Source organism: Triticum dicoccoides, chromosome 2A, assembly GCF_002162155.2.
Source record: "Triticum dicoccoides isolate Atlit2015 ecotype Zavitan chromosome 2A, WEW_v2.0, whole genome shotgun sequence".
Taxonomy (NCBI): Eukaryota; Viridiplantae; Streptophyta; class Magnoliopsida; order Poales; family Poaceae; genus Triticum; species Triticum dicoccoides.
In genome coordinates this window covers 21854728-21874976 of record NC_041382.1, presented here as the reverse complement: position 1 = coordinate 21874976, position 20249 = coordinate 21854728, and positions in this window count along the sequence as shown.

Here is a 20249-nt window from a genome sequence, read left to right as displayed (position 1 = left end):
AGTTGCGCCGGGTTCAGTAGGATAAACAGAGCCAACAGCCGCCTTGACCTTCAAATTCATCCATTGCGTCACAAGGTGGCAATTTTGAGACTCCGTGATAGCATCCACGGGATAGCTGGCAGGAGCCGTCAAGGCATGCTCCGGCTGAAGCAGCTCGGTGGAAGCCACGCTGCTTCTCCGCTGAGATGGCGGGGTAGCTTCGGGGGAAGCTTCGGCAGTACGTTCGCTGCGATTTGTTTCTCGTTCCTCTATCGCTTGTACCCTTGCTGCAGCGCCTGCATTTGGGTCTGCTGCACTTTTTTCCTCCTCTCATGGGATTTGTAACCGCCTGTCAGGACCCCGATTCCAAGTCACATCGATCTAGCCGGTAACACCTCATATCACTTTGCGGCCTCACGCACGGTATCCCACGGGTGTCGCCTTACCATGGCCCGGGACCGTTTGCGCCTTTTGGCTCACGTATATGATAGTGTCGCTAGCATCCATATGATAGAGAACTCGGGCCGACATGGCTAGTCGTGAACCCAAAGCGGCACAGACCTATGGAGACAGGCATACATGAATCGCATCGAACATGTCGGTCATCAACGAGTGATTTCGGGCTATAGCACTGGGCTAACAGGACTCCGGGGAACCCCGGGCTGTAGCAGGCTAGGCAGGACTCCGGAAGTCACCGTGTGACATTTCCCCGAAGGGACAGACATAGGGACGAAGTGAAACACATGCCGGCTAGTCAAGTGTCCTGAACAGTAGTGCTGGGCTAGCAGGACTCCGGTGAACCGGGCTGTAGCGGACTACTATGGCTCGAGGAACACTAGACTACATTTCCCCATAAGAAAGGCTGCCAAGGATAAACAACTAGATTGTCGGATCCCACTCATACCAAGCATTTCAATCATACACACAATATGCTCGATATGAGTACATACAACATGGCATCACAACAAAACTCTACAACTCAAGTACTTTATTTAAAGGCTCCAGAGAGCCATACATAACATGTTCATACAGATAGGGGTCACATGACCCGACACTCAAGTCATACAAACATACAAGCACATACGGAAGCAACTAGTTTGAGTACAGACTCTAGAAAGAAAGAAGGCTTCTCGAAGCCTGTCTAACTACATAGGGCCCTCCATGGCCAGGATCACCACCTGGGTGGCTAGTCACTCGTCGACGTCAAGGTCTACATAGAACCCATCGGGGTGGGCGGTGTTGTCGTCTGGAAGCAATAAATAAACAAACATGAGTACAAAGGTACTCAGCAAGTCTTACATCAGAACCTACTATACATGCTTATTCTCAAGAAGGTGGTGGGGTTAATGCAGCAAGCCAGCTTTGACTCTTGGCTAAGCTATCCTACGGAACTCCACCAGTAAAATAGTTTTCGCACACGAGTCCACTACTCACCAACACAATACTCCACCGGGGATCCTCCCTCGTCATCCTACGAGAGGGCCATCCTCGATACTCACACTTTTCTTGAGTCTTTTAGTAGTGTCCATTAACTTGTCTATGAACTATATAGGCAACCAAGTAGTCCTTTACCGCGGACGCGGCTATTCGAATAGTTTTATACCCTGCAGGGGTGTACTTCATCATACATGCTTTCACCACTTACCGCCGCTTACACGACATACCTTCAAGCGGAAGCCCAGCGAGGGTGTTGGCCACATCCTACCTAAACACTTTAGTCTCTAGTCCAGGTTTATCGCCTATCCAGGTTCCATCCGCAGGGAGTCCGGCCGAGGTTTCCACATACGGCCCCGAACGATGTGAACAGGGTTCCCGGGACACCAAACGGGTGACTCGGTACACCGTGCCACGGTGTATCTATCGCAACATAGCCCACCCCTAGGGTCAGCGCTATGCACGGCCGCCAACACATAACCTAGAAACACCAGAAACTATTTGCAACTCCTGGACAGAGTACTAGGGTGGTTAAGAAGCCGAGAGGGTCAATTAAGGATCCCAATGCATGGTAGTAGCTGAATCTTAAATCACACATACAGATCTCAGTTCTTAGGGACAGCCTCAATGAAACAACCCACCATGTACTCCTACATGGCCTCTCATCGATACCTTTACCAAAACATGTTCAACACATCCCTCACATTACCGACATAAACATTTCACTCTAGCCCATCACCCAGATGAACCAGACCTGACACAACTCTAAGCATAGCAGGCATAGCAAGGTAGGAATCACATACATGGCTCAATCAAATCCTACACATGCTAGTGGGTTTCATCTAGTTACTATGGCAATGACAGGTCATGCAGAGGATAAGGGTTCAACTACCGTAGCACACAGCAGTTTGAATCGCGTTGTCTTAATGCAGTAAACAAGAGCAGAAGCGAGAACATGGGTTTGTATCGGAATGATCAATGTTTGCTTGCCTGATGGAGTGGTAGCGGGATACTGCCCTTCAGTTGGATACTCGTGAATATCCTCGGAGGCAGAACCTACCACGGAGAACACATCGGAACACAATCAACACATGACGATATGCAACAATATGATGCATGCTATGACATGGCAATATGATTGTGTCTTGTCCTAATGCAAGTTATATTAGAAAGGAATGAACTCATTTGAATCAAAGATTCAAATATTGGCTCATTAAACATGGCCTTAATAGTGCATTTCCTTATTCTACTTAAACAGCAAGGTAAACTTGTTTCTTCATGCATGAAACCATTACAGATGGATAGATTGAATTTTTTTGATAATTTTTCATATATAATTTATCTCATTTGGAGCTATGGTTGAATTTCTATGAATTTTTGAAGTTTGAACTATTTTCTGGAATTTCCTGTATAATAATAAATCCAGAAAATGCATTACTGCATCAGCATTGCGTCAGGGTGACGTCAGCAGGTCAAAGGCACCAGCCCAGGTCAAACATGACTGGTGGGCCCCTTCTGTCAGCCTCTCAGCTAATTAGCAAAATTAGATTAACACTAATTAGCTGTCAGTGGGGCCTGGGCCCATATGTCAATGACTGATTTAGTTAAAATTAACTAAGACTAATCCTAATTTAGTTAGCCGACTGGCCCCACCTGTCATAGACTCAGGGGGGGTCTTCCTGGGCCCACCCAGGGGTCAAACTGGGTCAACTCACCGGCGGCTCGACGCCGGCGAGGCCCGAGACGGCGGAGGGCTTCGGATTTGGTCCTCTGGTGACCAAATCGATGGCGGAGACGTGCTACGCGTAGCTGGGGCTCGTGCGCATCTAGTGGGGCAAGTGGGAGGAGCTGGGGTGGAGCGAGCTCGCCGGGATCGAGCTCGTGGCGGCGGCCGGAGTTCGGGCGAGGTCGGAATCGACGCTACGGTGCACAGGAGGGAGAACTGGGGGTGGCTATGGGTTCCTGGTGCTGCACTGAGCACGGTGAGGCGCTCGGACGCGTGCTTACACGGCCGTAGCCACGACGGCGTCATGGCCGGCGGCGAGGAGCGCTCGGGCTCGGAGGGAGCGATGGCTACGAGGCGTAATCGAGCACGGGAACTAGGGGGAAAAGAAGAGGAGCTCACAACGGAGTCAGAGAGGGGGTCAGCAGGCTCGGGGAGGTCCTGGCGGCGGCGAATTCGACCGGAGATGGCTCGGGTGCCCGAGGTTGAAGACGAGGGCGAAGGCGGCGATGTAGGGCCTCCGGTGATGCGTGGCTCGGTGGGAAGGACGAGGGAGTCGAGGCGGAGCTAATGGGCTCGTCGGAGGGGCGAGGGGGTGTCTGTGGTGGCAACTACGGCGAACGGCGGCGAGGTACGCGCTTGGCCGTCGCGGGAGAGAGAGAGGGAGACGAGGGGGAGAGTGAACGAGTGCGAGAGGGAGACGTGGGGGTCGTGTGGCACTTCAGGGCGTCTCCCGGGCGTCGGCGGAAGCAGGAGGTGGCCGGCGTGTGGCCGTGGGCGCCGGCCACGTGCTCCGCGTCCTTCTGGCGCGAGGAGGACGACGACTGGCAGCGCCAGCAGGCTGGGCCGAGCTAGGTGGCTGGGCCAGCACAGGTAAGGCCCAGGTGGGCTTTCTTCTCTCTCTTTTTTTTAGTTTCTGTTTTCTATTAAACTGTAACTGTTTAGCTTTAAATAAAATACTAAAACATTTCCAAAAATCCTGGAAATAAATGTGGCCTCTATTTAGATTATTTCCAACAGGAAGCATTTATTCCCAGAACTATTTGAGCATTTAAATTATTTAATAGCATTTAAATGCCCAAATTCAAATACTTAAGATTTAATTCAATGACCTTCTGTTGACCTAGAAAAATGTGCACCAATTTTGTCAGAGGTTCTAACCTAAGACAAAGAGGGTGAACTTTTTAGAAGGGCATTTCAGGTTCATTGAAATTATTTTTAGTAAACCCTAGTTGATTTCAAGAGGGGTGCTGGGGGTTCTGCCTTCCCCATTTCAATTTTCTGATGAAAAATAAACATGATGCACACTCTAATGCATGGACTAGCTAGGGTGTGACAACTCACCCCCACTCAAAAGAATCTCGTCCCGAGATTTAGGATCCTCTGGAAAGAAGGTGGGGTACTCGAGTCGAAGACGATCCTCCCTTTCCCAAGTGTCCTCGGAATGGTGTGACCATTGAACCTTGAGAAACTTGATATTATGACGTCGAGTGGTACGCTCGGCTTGATCAAGGATACGAACGGGATATTCCCGATAAGAGAGGTTATCTTGTAGATCAAGCATTTCGTGGTCCACTCCACGGATAGGATCCGCGAAGCAACGCCTGAGTTGTGAAACGTGGAAGACATCGTGAACTCTGGAAAGATGCGGAGGTAGTTCCAATTGGTAGGCAACTTCTCCTGGTTTGGCAAGAATGCAAAAGGGTCCAATGTAACGAGGGGCCAATTTGCCTTTGATACCGAAACGATGGGTTCCCTTTAACGGAGTAGCCCGAAGGTAAGCCTTCTCGTCGACTTCATAAGTCATAGGCTTATGTTTACGATCATATTGACTCTTTTGACGAGATTGGGCTGTTTTCAATTTCTCACGAATAACGCGAACCTGCTCTTCTGCTTCCTGAATCATATCCGGGCCAAAGAGTTGTCTTTCCCCGGTTTCTGACCAGTTAAGAGGCGTTCGACATTTTCGTCCATAGAGAACTTCGAATGGAGCTTTCCCCAAACTAGCTTGATAACTATTGTTATAAGCAAACTCCGCGAATGGAAGGCATTTCTCCCAACTTATTCCGGACGAGATGACAGAAGCTCGGAGCATATCTTCCAGAATTTGATTGACTCGCTCTACTTGACCACTTGATTGAGGATGGAAGGCAGTGCTAAAGGAGAGACGAGTTCCCATAGCATTTTGGAAACTTTCCCAAAATCGGGAGGTGAAGAGACTCCCACGGTCTGAGTTAATTTCCAATGGAACACCATGAAGAGACACTATTCGGGAGATGTATAGATCAGCTAGCTAGCTAGCAGTGATACTCTCACGAACAGGTAGAAAGTGGGCTACTTTGGAAAGTCGGTCGATCACAACGAAGATGGCATTATTCCCTCTCTTGGTCCTGGGAAACCCAGTGATGAAATCCATACTGATTTTATCCCATTTCCATTCAGGAATAGCCAAAGGTTGAAGGGTGCCAGCAGGCCGTTGATGCTCTGCTTTAACACGACGACAAACGTCGCAATTAGTAATGTATTGAGCAATTTCTCTCTTCATCCTAGTCCACCAAAACCTCTGGCGTAGGTCTTCATACATTTTGGTACTACCGGGATGAATGGTGAGAGGGGATTCATGAGCTTCCTTAAGGATCAATTGGCGTAGATGTTGTTTCTTGGGAACCACCAAACGGTTCTCAAAGAAGACAGCAACCCGCTTATCCATGGAAAAACATTTAGCAACTCCGCTAGCAATGTTTTCCTTAATCTGGGATATGCCCTTATCATACCGCTGAGCGGTTATGATTTGATCCATAAGGTTAGGTTTCGCCACCAGGGTGGATAGGAATCCTCGAGGAACAATATGAAGATTAAGCTTACGGAATTCCTCATGGAGAAGTGGTTGACTTTGTTGTAACATCAGGTTGTTACAATAGGATTTACGACTTAGTGCATCAGCCATGACATTGGCTTTGCCCGGGGTGTAAGTTATTCCTAAGTCGTAATCCGAGATCAACTCAACCCAACGTCTTTGCCTGAGATTCAAATTTGGTTGGGTGAATATATATTTCAAACTTTGGTGATCGATGAAGATCTCGCAACGATTACCGAGAAGGTAATGTCGCCAAGTTTTAAGTGCATGGACTACAGCTGCAAGCTCTAGATCATGTGTGGGATAATTTTCCTCATGTGGGTGTAATTGCCGTGAAGCATAGGCAATTACCTAACGATCTTGCATGAGTATGCAACCTAGTCCTTGTCGCGAGGCGTCGCAATAGATAATAAAGTCCTTGGAGAAATCTGGTGGTACCAGTACGGGAGCAGATGTCAGGCGTCTTTTCAGTTCCTGAAAAGTGAACTCGCACTGTGGAGTCCACTCGAACTTTTTATCTTTCTTGAGGAGTTCAGTTAGAGGTTTAGCAACCTTGGAGAAATTCTCAACGAAGCGGCGGCAATAGCCCGCTAAGCCAAGGAAGCTCCGAACTTGCTTAACCGTCTCAGGTGGAGTCCATTCAAGGACGGCTTGAACTCGCTCGGGATTGATAGCAATACCCTTACCAGAGATTACATGGCCTAGATAGGTCACTTCTGGCAACCAAAATTCACACTTGGAGAATTTGGCATAAAGGCGATGCTCTCGGAGTTTCATCAATACCAGCCTTAGATGTTCGGCATGTTCCTCTTCATTCTTGGAGTAGATGAGTATGTCATCGAGGTACACTACGACAAATTTATCCAAATACTCCATGAAAACTGAGTTCATTAACCGCGAGAAGGTGGCCGGGGCATTGGTTAAGCCGAAGGACATGACGGTGTACTCGTATTGGCCATAACGAGTAACAAAGGCCGTTTTGGGTATGTCCCCGTTTCTGATTTTGATTTGATGGTAACCCAACCTCAAATCCATCTTGGAGAAGACTGAGGATCCAGCGAGATGATCATACAGATCATTGATCCTGGGAAGAGGGTATTTGTTCTTGATGGTGACCAGATTGATAGGGCGGTAGTCCACAACCATTCGATCCGTTCCATCCTTCTTCTTGACGAAGAGGACGGGGCAAGCCCAAGGAGAGGAACTAGGATGGATGAAACCCTTTTTCAAGGACTCATCGAGTTGATTCTTAAGCTCGGCTAGTTCTAAGGGTGCCATCTTGTAGGGTCTTCTAGAGATTGGAACGGTTCCTGGAACAAGGTCTATCGCAAACTCAACATCCCTGTCAGATGGAACACCTGGCAGTTCTTCTGGAAAGACATCCGGAAAGTCTTGGACTACCGGAACATCCTCAAGGTCTGGAAGAGGGTTGGCATTTAGTGAGTAAAGCTGGCGCTTGGCCACTCGAGTTAAGACATTGACTGTCTTGCCCGATGGGTGAGTAAGGTGAACGGTTCTAGTGGCACAATCGATCTTAGCATAATGAGCTGACATCCAGTCCATACCCAAGATGATATTTATGTCGGAGGACTTGAGAGCTATTAAGGATGCAAGGAAGACAAGTCTATCGACAAGAATTTCGTTCCCATGGCTTACTCTAGAGGTTTGCCATTTGGAACCCGGAGTTTGAATTACCATGGAAGTGGGCATGTCGCAGAATGTCGTGTTATGCAATCGAGCATAGCTCTCGGATATGAATGAATGAGATGCTCCAGTATCAAAAAGAACAGATGCCGGATGGCAATTAACAAGGAGCGTACCAAGGACGACGTTAGGATCCTCATGAGCCTCCTCGGCTGAAACATAATTGACATGGCCACGTGTAGTGGTGGCCGGCTTGGCGTAGAAAGTCTTCCCCGCTGGCTTACCACGGCCAATGGACTTTCCAGTTTGATTGGGGTTGTTGTTCTGGGGACACTCTCGGCTATAGTGACCCGGCTCTCCACACTTGAAGCATGTCACCACATTGGGGCGTGGAGCAGCATTAGCAGCGGGGCCACCATAGGGCTTGGGCGGTGCAAGTTGCTGGTTGGGACGAGGCGCCTCAAAAGATGGCCTCGGGATGAACCTGGGTGGCAGTGTCGTGCTTGGGATCCACACCCGGCGCTTCTGAGTTCCAGAGCCGGATGAAGAGCCAAAATCACAGGAGTGCTTCCGTGAAGCGTCATAATCAGTCTGGCCCGTCTCAGCACTGATGGCTTTATTGACCAACTTCTGAAAGGATGTGCACTCGTGCAGAAGGAGATCGCGGCGAAGCTCAGGGCTAAGTCCCTTGCGGAACCTTGCCTGCTTCTTAGCGTCAGTAGAAACCTCTTCAGGAGCATAGCGTGCCAGATTCCCAAATTCACGACTATAGGCATCCACAGTCAGTCTTCCTTGGGTGAAGTTGCAGAATTCCTCCCTCTTGCGATCCATGAGACCTTCCGGAATGTGATGCTCACGGAAAGCCTCACTGAATTCAGCCCAAGATGTGATTTGGCCGACCGGGCGCATAGCTTCGAAGTTTTCCCACCAAAGGCTAGCATGTTGGAAATATACCCTAGAGGAAATAATAAATTGATTATTATTATATTTCCTTATTCATGATAATCGTTTATTATCCATGCTAGAATTGTATTGATAGGAAACTCAGATACATGTGTGGATACATAGACAACACCATGTCCCTAGTAAGCCTCTAGTTGACTAGCTCGTTGATCAATAGATGGTTACGGTTTCCTGACCATGGACATTGGATGTCATTGATAACGGGATCACATCATTGGGATAATGATGTGATGGACAAGACCCAATCCTAAGCATAGCACTAGATCGTGTAGTTCGTATGCTAAAGCTTTTCTAATGTCAAGTATCATTTCCTTAGACCATGAGATTGTGCAACTCCTGGATACCGTAGGAGTGCTTTGGGTGTGCCAAACGTCACAACGTAACTGGGTGGCTATAAAGGTACACTACAGGTATCTCCAAAAGTGTCTGTTGGGTTGGCACGAATCGAGACTGGGATTTGTCACTCCGTGTAAACGGAGAGGTATCTCTGGGCCCACTCGGTAGGACATCATCATAATGTGCACAATGTGACCAAGGAGTTGATCACGAAATGATGTGTTACGAAATGTGTAAAGAGACTTGCTGGTAACGAGATTGAACAAGGTATCGGGATACCGATGATCGAATCTCGGGCAAGTATCGTACCGATAGACAAAGGGAATTGTATACGGGATTGATTAAGTCCTCGACATCGTGGTTCATCCGATGAGATCATCGTGGAACATGTGGGAGCCAACATGGGTATCCAGATCCCGCTGTTGGTTATTGACCGGAGAACGTCTCGGTCATGTCTGCATGTCTCCCGAACCCGTAGGGTCTACACACTTAAGGTTCGGTGACGCTAGGGTTATAGAGATATTAGTATGCGGTAACCCAAAAGTTGTTCGGAGTCCGGGATGAGATCCCGGACGTCACGAGGAGTTCCGGAATGGTCCGGAGGTAAAGATTATATATGGGAAGTCCTGTTTTGGTCACCGGACAAGTTTCGGGGTCACCGGTATTGTACCGGGACCACTGGAAGGGTCCCGGGGGTCCACCGGGTGGGGCCACCTGCCCCGGGGGGCCACATGGGCTGTAGGGGGTGCGCCTTGTCCTATATGGGCCAAGGGCACCAGCCCCAAGAGGCCCATGCGCAAAGAGAAGAGAAAAAGGGGAGAGTCCTAAAAGGGGAAGGCACCTCCGAGGTGCCTTGGGGAGGATGGACTCCTCCCCCCCCCTTGGCCGCACCCTTCCTTGGAGGAAGGGGCAAGGCTGCGCCCCCCCCCCCTCTCCGTTGGCTCTATATATAGTGGGGGGAAGGGAGGGCAACTCAATCTAAGGCCTGGCGCCTCCCTCTCCCTCCCGTGACACATCTCCCTCCTCCCGCAGCGCTTAGCGAAGCCCTGTTGGAATCCCGCTACTTCCACCACCACGCCGTCGTGTTGTTGGATCTCCATTAACCTCTCCTCCCCCCTTGCTGGATCAAGAAGGAGGAGATGTTGCTGCTCCGTACGTGTGTTGGACGCGGAGGTGCCGTCCGTTCGGCGCTAGGATCATCGGTGATTTGGATCACGACGAGTACGACTCCATCAACCCCGTTCTCTTGAACGCTTCCGCGCGCGATCTACAAGGGTATGTAGATCCACTCCTCCCTCGTTGCTAGATGACTCCATAGATTGATCTTGGTGACATGTAGGAAAATTTTGATTTTCTGCTACGTTACCCAACAGTGGCATCATGAGCTAGATCTATGCGTAGTTTCTATGCACGAGTAGAACACAAAGTAGTTGTGGGCGTTGATTTTGTTCAATATGCTTGCCGTTACTAGTCTTATCTTGATTCGGTGGCATCGTGGGATGAAGCGGCCCGGACCGACCATACACGTACTCTTACGTGAGACTGGTTCCACTGACTAACATGCACTAGTTGCATAAGGTGGCTAGCGGGTGTCTGTCTCTCCCACTTTAGTCGGATCGGATTTGATGAACAGGGTCCGTATGAAGGGTAAATAGCAATTGGCATATCACGTTGTGGTTTTGCGTAGGCAAGAAACGTTCTTGCTAGAAACCCATAGCAGCCACGTAAAACATGCAAACAACAATTAGAGGACGTCTAACTTGTTTTTGCAGGGTATGCTATGTGATGTGATATGGCCAAAAGGATGTGATGAATGATATATGTGATGTATGAGATTGATCATGTTCTTGTAATAGGAATCACGACTTGCATGTCGATGAGTATGACAATCGGCAGGAGCCATAGGAGTTGTCTTTATTTATTTATGACCTGCGTGTCAACATAAACGTCATGTAATTACTTTACTTTATTGCTAACCATTAGCTGTAGTAGTAGAAGTAATAGTTGGCGTGACAACTTCATGAAGACACGATGATGGAGATCATGATGATGGAGATCATGGTGTCATGCCGGTGACAAGATGATCATGGAGCCCCAAGATGGAGATCAAAGGAGCTATATGATATTGGCCATATCATGTCACTATTATTTGATTGCATGTGATGTTTATCATGTTTATACATCTTATTTGCTTAGAACGACGGTAGTAAATAAGATGATCCCTCATTACAATTTCAAGAATGTGTTCTCCCCTAACTGTGGACCGTTGCTAAAGTTCGTCGTTTCGAAGCACCATGTGATGATCGGGTGTGATAGATCCTTACGTTCACATACAACGGGTGTAAGACAGTTTTACACATGCAAAACACTTAGGGTTAACTTGACGAGCCTAGCATGTGCATAGACATGGCCTCGGAACATAGAAGACCGAAAGGTCGAGCATGAGTCGTATAGAAGATACGATCAACATGAAGATGTTCACCGATGTTGACTAGTCCATCTCACGTGATGATCGGACACGGCCTAGTTGACTCGGATCATGTAATCACTTAGATGACTAGAGGGATGTCTATCTGAGTGGGAGTTCATAAGATGAACTTAATTATCCTGAACATAGTCAAAAGGTCTTCGCAAATTATGTCGTAGCTCGCGCTTCAGTTCTACTGTTTAGATATGTTCCTAGAGAAAATTTAGTTGAAAGTTGATAGTAGCAATTATGCGGACTAGGTCCGTAAACTAAGGATTGTCCTCATTGATTCATAGAAGGCTTATGTCCTTAATGCACCGCTCAGTGTGCTGAACCTCGAACGTTGTCTGTGGATGTTGCGAACATCTGACATACACATTTTGATAACTACGTGATAGTTCAGTTAAACGGCTTAGAGTTGAGGCACCAAAGATTTTTTGAAACGTCGCAAAACATATGAGATGTTTCGAGGGCTGAAATTGGAATTTCAGGCTCGTGCCCACGTCAAGAGGTATAAGACCTCCGACAATTTTCTTAGCCTGCAAACTAAGGAGAAAAGCTCAATTGTTGAGCTTGTGCTCAGATTGTCTGAGTACAACAATCATTTGAATCAAGTGGGAGTTGATCTTCCAGATAAGATAGTGATGTTTTCTCCAAAGTCATTACCACCAAGCTGCTAGAGCTTCATGATGAACTATGATATATCAGGGACATATATGATGATCCTTGAGATATTCGCGATGTTTGACACCACAAAAGTAGAAATCAAGAAGGAGCATCAATTGTTGATGGTTGGTGAAACCACAAGTTTCAAGAAGGGCAAGGGCAAGAAGGGATACTTCATAAAACGGCAATTCAGCTGCTGCTCTAGTGAAGAAACCCAAGGTTGAACCCAAACCCGAGACTGAGTGCGTCTGTAATAAGGGGAACAGCCACTGGAGCAGAATTACCCTAGATACTTGGTAGATGAGAAGGCTGGCAAGGTCGATAGAAGTATATTGGATATACATTGTGTTAATGTGTACTTTACTAGTACTCCTAGTAGCCCCAGGGTATTAGATACCGGTTCGGTTGCTAAGTGTTAGTAACTCGAAATAAAAGCTACGGAATAAACGGAGACTAGCTAAAGGTGAGCTGACGATATGTGTTGGAAGTGTTTCCAATGTTGATATGATCAAGCATCGCACGCTCCCTCTACCATCGAGATTGGTGTTTTCGTTGAGCATAGACATGATTGGATTATGTCTATCACAATACGGTTATTCATTTAAAGAGAATAATGGTTACTCTATTTATTTGAATAATACCTTCAATGGTCTTGCACCTAAAATGAATGGTTCATTGAAATCTCGATCATAGTGATACACATGTTCATGCCAAAAGATAGTAATGATAGTACCACCTACTTGTGGCACTGCCACGTAAGTCATATCGGTATAAAACGCATGAAGAAGCTACATGTTGATGGATCTTTGGGCTCACTCGTTTTTGAAAGGTTTGAGACATGCGAACCATGTCTATTGGTGTATATGCATGAAGAAACTCCGTGCAAATGGACCGTTTGGACTCACTTGATTTTGAATCACTTGAGACATGCAAATCATACCACATGGGCAAGATGACTGAAAGCCTCGTTTTCAGTAAAATGGAACTAGAAAGCAACTTGTTGGAAGTAATACATTTTGATGTGTGCAGTCCAATGAGTGCTGAGGCATGTAGTGGATATCGTTATGTTCTTACTTCACAGATGATTTGAGTAGATGTTGAGTATATTTACTTGATGAATCACGAGTCTGAATTATTGAAAGGTTCAAGTAATTTTAGGGTGAAGTTGAAAGATCGTCGTGACAAGAGGATAAAAGATCTATGATATGATCATAGAGATGAATATCTGAATTACGAGTTTGGCATAGAATTAAGACATTGTGGAAATTTTTTCACAACTAATACAGCCTGGAACACCATAGTGTGATGGTGTGTCCGAACATCATAACTGCACCCTATTGGATATGATGCATACCATGATGTCTCTTATCGAATTACCACGACAGTTTATGGGTTAGGCATTAGAGACAACCACATTCACTTTAAATAGGGCACCATATAATTCCGATGAGATGACACCGTATGAACTATGGTTTAGAGAAACCTAAGCTGTCATTTCTTAAAAGTTTGGGCCTACGACGCTTATGTGAAAAAAAATTCAGGCTGACAAGCTCGAACCCAAAGCGGATAAATGCATCTTCATAGGACAAGAAAAACAGTTGGGTATACCTCCTGTCTCAGATCCGAAAGCAATAAGGGATTGTTTCTAGAATCGGGTCCTTTCTCGAGGAAAAGTTTCTCTCGAAAGAATTGACTGGGAGGATGGAGGAGACTTGATGAGGTTATTGAACCGTCACTTCAACTAGTGTATAGCAGGGCACAAAGAGTTGTTCCTGTGGCACCTACACCAATTGAAGTGGAAGCTTATGATATTGATCATGAGACTTCGGATCAAGTCACTACCAAACCTCGTGGGATGACAAGGATGCGTACTACTTCAAAGTGGTACGTGATCCTGTCTTGGAAGTCATGTTGCTAGACAACAATGAACCTACGAGCTATGGAGAAGCGATGGTGGGCCCGGATTTCGATGAATGGCTCGAGGCCATAAAATCCAAGATAGGATCCATGTATGAAAACAAAGTGTAGACTTTGGAAGAACTACTTGATGGTCGTAAGGCTGTTAGGTAAATATGGGTTTTAGAAGGAAGACGGACAATGATGGTAGGTATCACCATTAAGAAAGCTCGACTTGTCGTTAAGATGTTTTCCGACAAGTTCAAGGAGTTGACTACAATGAGACTTTCTCACTCGTAGCGATGCTAAGAGTCTGTTGGAATTATATTAGCGATTACTGCATTATTTAAGAAATCTTGCAGATAGGATGTCGAAACATTGTTTCCTCGACGATTTTCTTGAGGAAAGGTTGTATGTGATACAACCGGAAGGTTTTGTCAATCCTGAAAGATGCTAATAAGTATGCAAAGCTCTAGTAATCCTTCTAAGGACTGGAGTAAGCATCTCGGAGTTGGAATGTATGCTTTGATGAGACGATCAAAGATTTTGGGTGTATACAAAGTTTATGAGAAACTTGTATTTCCAAAGAAGTGAGTGGGAGCACTATAGAATTTCTGATGAGTATATGTTGTTGACATATTATGGATCAGAAATGACGTAGGATTTCTGGAAAGCATATAGGGTTATTTGGAAAGTGTTTTTCAATGGAAAGCTTGGATTAAGCTACTTGAACATTGAGCATCAAGATCTATAAGGATAGATCAAAACGCTTAATAGTACTTTCAAATGAGCACATACCTTGACATGATCTTGAAGGTGTTCAAGATGGATCAGTCAAAGAAGGAGTTCTTGCCTGAGTTGTAAGGTATGAAGTTAAGACTTAAAGCTCGACCACGGCAGAATAGAGAGAAAGGACGAAGGTCGTCCCCTATGCTTAAGACATAGGCTCTATAGTATTCTATGCTGTGTACCGCACCTGAAGTGTGCCTTGCCATGAGTCAGTCAAGGGGTACAAGAGTGATCCAAGAATGGATCACAGGACAGCGGTCAAAGTTATCCTTAGTAACTAGTGGACTAAGGAATTTTTCTCGATTATGGAGGTGGTAAAAGAGTTCGTCGTAAAGGGTTATGTCGATGCAAGCTTAACACCTATCCGGATAGCTCTGAGTAGAGATACCGGATACGTATAATGGGGCAACAATTTAGAATAGCTCCAAGTGGAACAGTTATTTGGAATGGCTCCAAATAGAACGTGGTAGCTACATCTAGGAGATGACATAGAGATTTGTAAATCACACACGGATCTGAAAGGTTCAGACCCGTTGACTAAAACCTCTCTCACAAGCAACATGATCAAACCCAGAACTCATTGAGTGTTAATCACATAGTGATGTGAACTAGATTATTGACTCTAGTAAACTCTTTGGATGTTGGTCACATGGCGATGTGACCTGTGAGTGTTAATCACATGGCGATGTGAACTAGATTATTGACTCTAGTGCAAGTGGGAGACTGTTGGAAATATGCCCTAGAGGCAATAATAAATTGATTATTATTATATTTCCTTGTTCATGATAATCGTTTATTATCCATGCTAGAATTGTATTGATAGGAAACTCAGATGCATGTGTGGATACATAGACAACACCATGTCCCTAGTAAGCCTCTAGTTGACTAGCTCGTTGATCAATAGATGGTTACGGTTTCCTGACCATGGACATTGGATGTCATTGATAACGGGATCACATCATTGGGATAATGATGTGATGGACAAGACCCAATCCTAAGCATAGCACTAGATCGTGTAGTTCGTATGCTAAAGCTTTTCTAATGTCAAGTATATTTCCTTAGACCATGAGATTGTGCAACTCCCGGATACCGTAGGAGTGCTTTGGGTGTGCCAAACGTCACAACGTAACTGGGTGGCTATAAAGGTACACTACAGGTATCTCCGAAAGTGTCTGTTGGGTTGGCACGAATCGAGACTGGGATTTGTCACTCCGTGTAAACGGAGAGGTATCTCTGGGCCCACTCGGTAGGACATCATCATAATGTGCACAATGTGACCAAGGAGTTGATCACGGGATGATGTGTTACGAAACGAGTAAAGAGACTTGCCAGTAACGAGATTGAACAAGGTATCGGGATACCGACGATCGAATCTCGGGCAAGTATCGTACCGATAGACAAAGGGAATTGTATACGGGATTGATTAAGTCCTCGACATCGTGGTTCATCCGATGAGATCATCGTGGAACATGTGGGAGCCAACATGGGTATCCAGATCCCGCTGTTGGTTATTGACCGGAGAACGTCTCGGTCATGTCTGCATGTCTCCCGAACCCGTAGGGTCTACACACTTAATGTTCGGTGACGCTAGGGTTATAGAGATATTAGTATGCGGTAACCCAAAAGTTGTTCGGAGTCCCGGATGAGATCCCGGACGTCACGAGGAGTTCCGGAATGGTCCGGAGGTAAAGATTTATATATGGGAAGTCCTGTTTTGGTCACTGGACAAGTTTCGGGGTCACCGGTATTGTACCGGGACCACCGGAAGGGTCCCGGGGGTCCACCGGGTGGGGCCACCTGCCCCGGGGGGCCACATGGGCTGTAAGGGGTGCGCCTTGGCCTATATGGGCCAAGGGCACCAGCCCCAAGAGGCCCATGCGCCAAGAGAAGAGAAAAAGGGGAGAGTCCTAAAAGGGGAAGGCACCTCCGAGGTGCCTTGGGGAGGATGGACTCCCCCCCTCCCCCTTGGACGCACCCTTCCTTGGAGGAAGGGGCAAGGCTGCGCCCTCCCCCTCTCCCTTGGCCCTATATATAGTGGGGGAAGGGAGGGCAACTCAATCTAAGGCCTGGCGCCTCCCTCTCCCTCCCGTGACACATCTCCCTCCTCCCGCAGCGCTTAGCGAAGCCCTGTTGGAATCCCGCTACTTCCACCACCACGCCGTCGTGTTGTTGGATCTCCATTAACCTCTCCTCCCCCTTGCTGGATCAAGAAGGAGGAGACGTCGCTGCTCCATACGTGTGTTGAACGTGGAGGTGCCGTCCGTTCGGCGCTAGGATCATCGGTGATTTGGATCACGACGAGTACGACTCCGTCAACCCCGTTCTCTTGAACGCTTCCGCGCGCGATCTACAAGGGTATGTAGATCCACTCCTCCCTCGTTGCTAGATGACTCCATAGATTGATCTTGGTGACACGTAGGAAAATTTTGAATTTCTGCTACGTTACCCAACATAGCAGGGCCTTCGAGATGATAGGCAGCATAGGTAACCTTGTCGGCTTCGGCTACGTTGGCAGAATGTAGCTTGTGGGTGATGCTGCGAAGCCAGTCATCTGCGTCGAGGGGCTTGACGGAATGGTTAAACTTTGGTGGGTACAGCTTGATAAAGTCATTGATTGACACCAGGTCATTTCGCGGGTGGCGTGCATTGTTCTGCTCAATCCGCTCTAGCAGGCGGTTAGTCTCACGCTTGTTTCTTTCCGCCTCCAGCATTACTTCGGCCAGAGAAGGCGGGTGAGGCAGATTTTCACCTCTAGCTGCACTGGCTTCCCCCTGCTCCGGGACAGCAGGGTTGCTGCGGGTGTTGACCATCCTAGGAGAAAACAAGACAATGGTTTAGATAAGGATGGCTCAAACTTAGGAAGGAAGTGCAGAATGTAATGGATAACACGGAATGCAGAGATGTTCATCCGTATGACATGGTAATATAAAACTGCCATATATATACCAACGGTCATGCACATCATACATAGTTTAGTATAAGCCCAGGCTACAGTACAACTATGATGAAAGACATTACATCTCATCGGAGGCATTCCAAGCTCCTATACATTATTTGTCTACCCTCCGGAATTGATTACACACCAAGTCATATTCCACAAGTCACACAGGACAGTGGAGATACAACTACTACAATACTAGTGGTACTACTACTAACTCAAACAGCTCCGTAGTAGTTCTCATAGAAGTCACCTCCGTAGCCTGGAAGTTCAACATGACCATCCGGGAACAGACAGTCCTGAGGAGCTTGTGGACCATAGAGGCTAGGATGAGGTCTTGGACCAACAAACGGTGGCCTGCGGGGACCACGGGGTGGGGTGATGCCTCCCACATCACGCCAATCCACCATGTCTGGCAGAGCTGATCTCACAGGATACAGATCCCTTGTATCCATACATCCAGCTTGCACCGCAGGTGCAAACCGAGTCAATGTGGCCCAATGATCAGCACGGGTATTGAAAAGCTCCAGCCTCAAGGCCCGATTCTCTCGGTCATTATCTTCGAGCAACTCGGCAGTGGTACGAGTTAATGAGTCCACCTAAGTGGAGTCAGCATAGATAGCCTGAAGATACCCTTGCGCTCCCGGAAGTGAAGCTGGCATGTAACGGAAGTCGGTGTTCCGAAGCAGGCCAGTCCGGACTCGCAAGATGGTCATCATGGAATAGGCAGCATCCTACACAGCCATCTCAACAGTAACCCTGAGTCCATAGGAACAGTGAAGGGGCTCGGTAGATCCAGGATAAGAAGGAAATATCCTGACGGTGCAGAGATATTGGCTTTGATTAAAGTCGCGGAACTGCTCTTCGACGGTGTATTCAGGATACCAACGGTAGCCCGTCTGGATCATTACCCGGACTAGCATAGCAGTATGACCGGGCACGTCGAGGCACCGGGTCAGGCGAACCACTTGATTTTGAACATGGTTGGCCATCTGAAAGCACAACCACAATGCGAAGACATCAGAAATCCTAGGGAAAATTGGACGGCATAACAGCTGTAAATGCTCAGAAAAAGATTTGAGACATCCACAACGGTTCGGAATACCACTCAACAACATCATATCAAGATTCTGATCCAATTAGCAACATACTAGAATAGTAGAAACTGAACTGGGGCTTGTAGCATCAATCCTATAAGCTACAACGGATTGGTAACACGTGAACCTGATAGAGGAAGAGAGCCTAGTCCTTAACCCACGTTGAATGAGAAGAGAATGACTCAGATCAGAAGCATAGGGTAAAGGAGTAAAAGAGCCTTACGTTCCCTTCCACAACCAATTCCCCTACATATAACTAAAGCATTTCTAGACTCGACATCGACTAGTTTGGCTCAACGAACCTACAGGCAGTCCGGCTCTGATACCAACGCTGTCAGGACCCCGATTCCAAGTCACATCGATCTAGCCGGTAACACCTCATATCACTTTGCGGCCTCACGCACGGTATCCCACGGGTGTCGCCTTACCATGGCCCGGGACCGTTTGCGCCTTTTGGCTCACGTATATGATAGTGTCGCTAGCATCCATATGATAGAGAACTCGGGCCGACATGGCTAGTCGTGAACCCAAAGCGGCACAGACCTATGGAGACAGGCATACATGAATCGCATCGAACATGTCGGTCATCAACGAGTGATTCCGGGCTATAGCACTGGGCTAACAGGACTCCGGGGAACCCCGGGCTGTAGCAGGCTAGGCAGGACTCCGGAAGTCACCGTGTGACATTTCCCCGAAGGGACAGACATAGGGACGAAGTGAAACACATGCCGGCTAGTCAAGTGTCCTGAACAGTAGTGCTGGGCTAGCAGGACTCCCGTGAACCGGGCTGTAGCGGACTACTATGGCTCGAGGAACACTAGACTACATTTCCCCATAAGAAAGGCTGCCAAGGATAAACAACTAGATTGTCGGATCCCACTCATACCAAGCATTTCAATCATACACACAATATGCTCGATATGAGTACATACAACATGGCATCACAACAAAACTCTACAACTCAAGTACTTTATTTAAAGGCTCCAGAGAGCCATACATAACATGTTCATACAGATAGGGGTCACATGACCCGACACTCAAGTCATACAAACATACAAGCACATACGGAAGCAACTAGTTTGAGTACAGACTCTAGAAAGAAAGAAGGCTTCTCGAAGCCTGTCTAACTACATAGGGCCCTCCATGGCTAGGATCACCACCTGGGTGGCTAGTCACTCGTCGACGTCAAGGTCTACATAGAACCCATCGGGGTGGGCGGTGTTGTCGTCTGGAAACAATAAATAAACAAACATGAGTACAAAGGTACTCAGCAAGTCTTACATCAGAACCTACTATACATGCTTATTCTCAAGAAGGTGGTGGGGTTAATGCAGCAAGCCAGCTTTGACTCTTGGCTAAGCTATCCTACGGAACTCCACCAGTAAAATAGTTTTCGCACACGAGTCCACTACTCACCAACACAATACTCCACCGGGGATCCTCCCTCGTCATCCTACGAG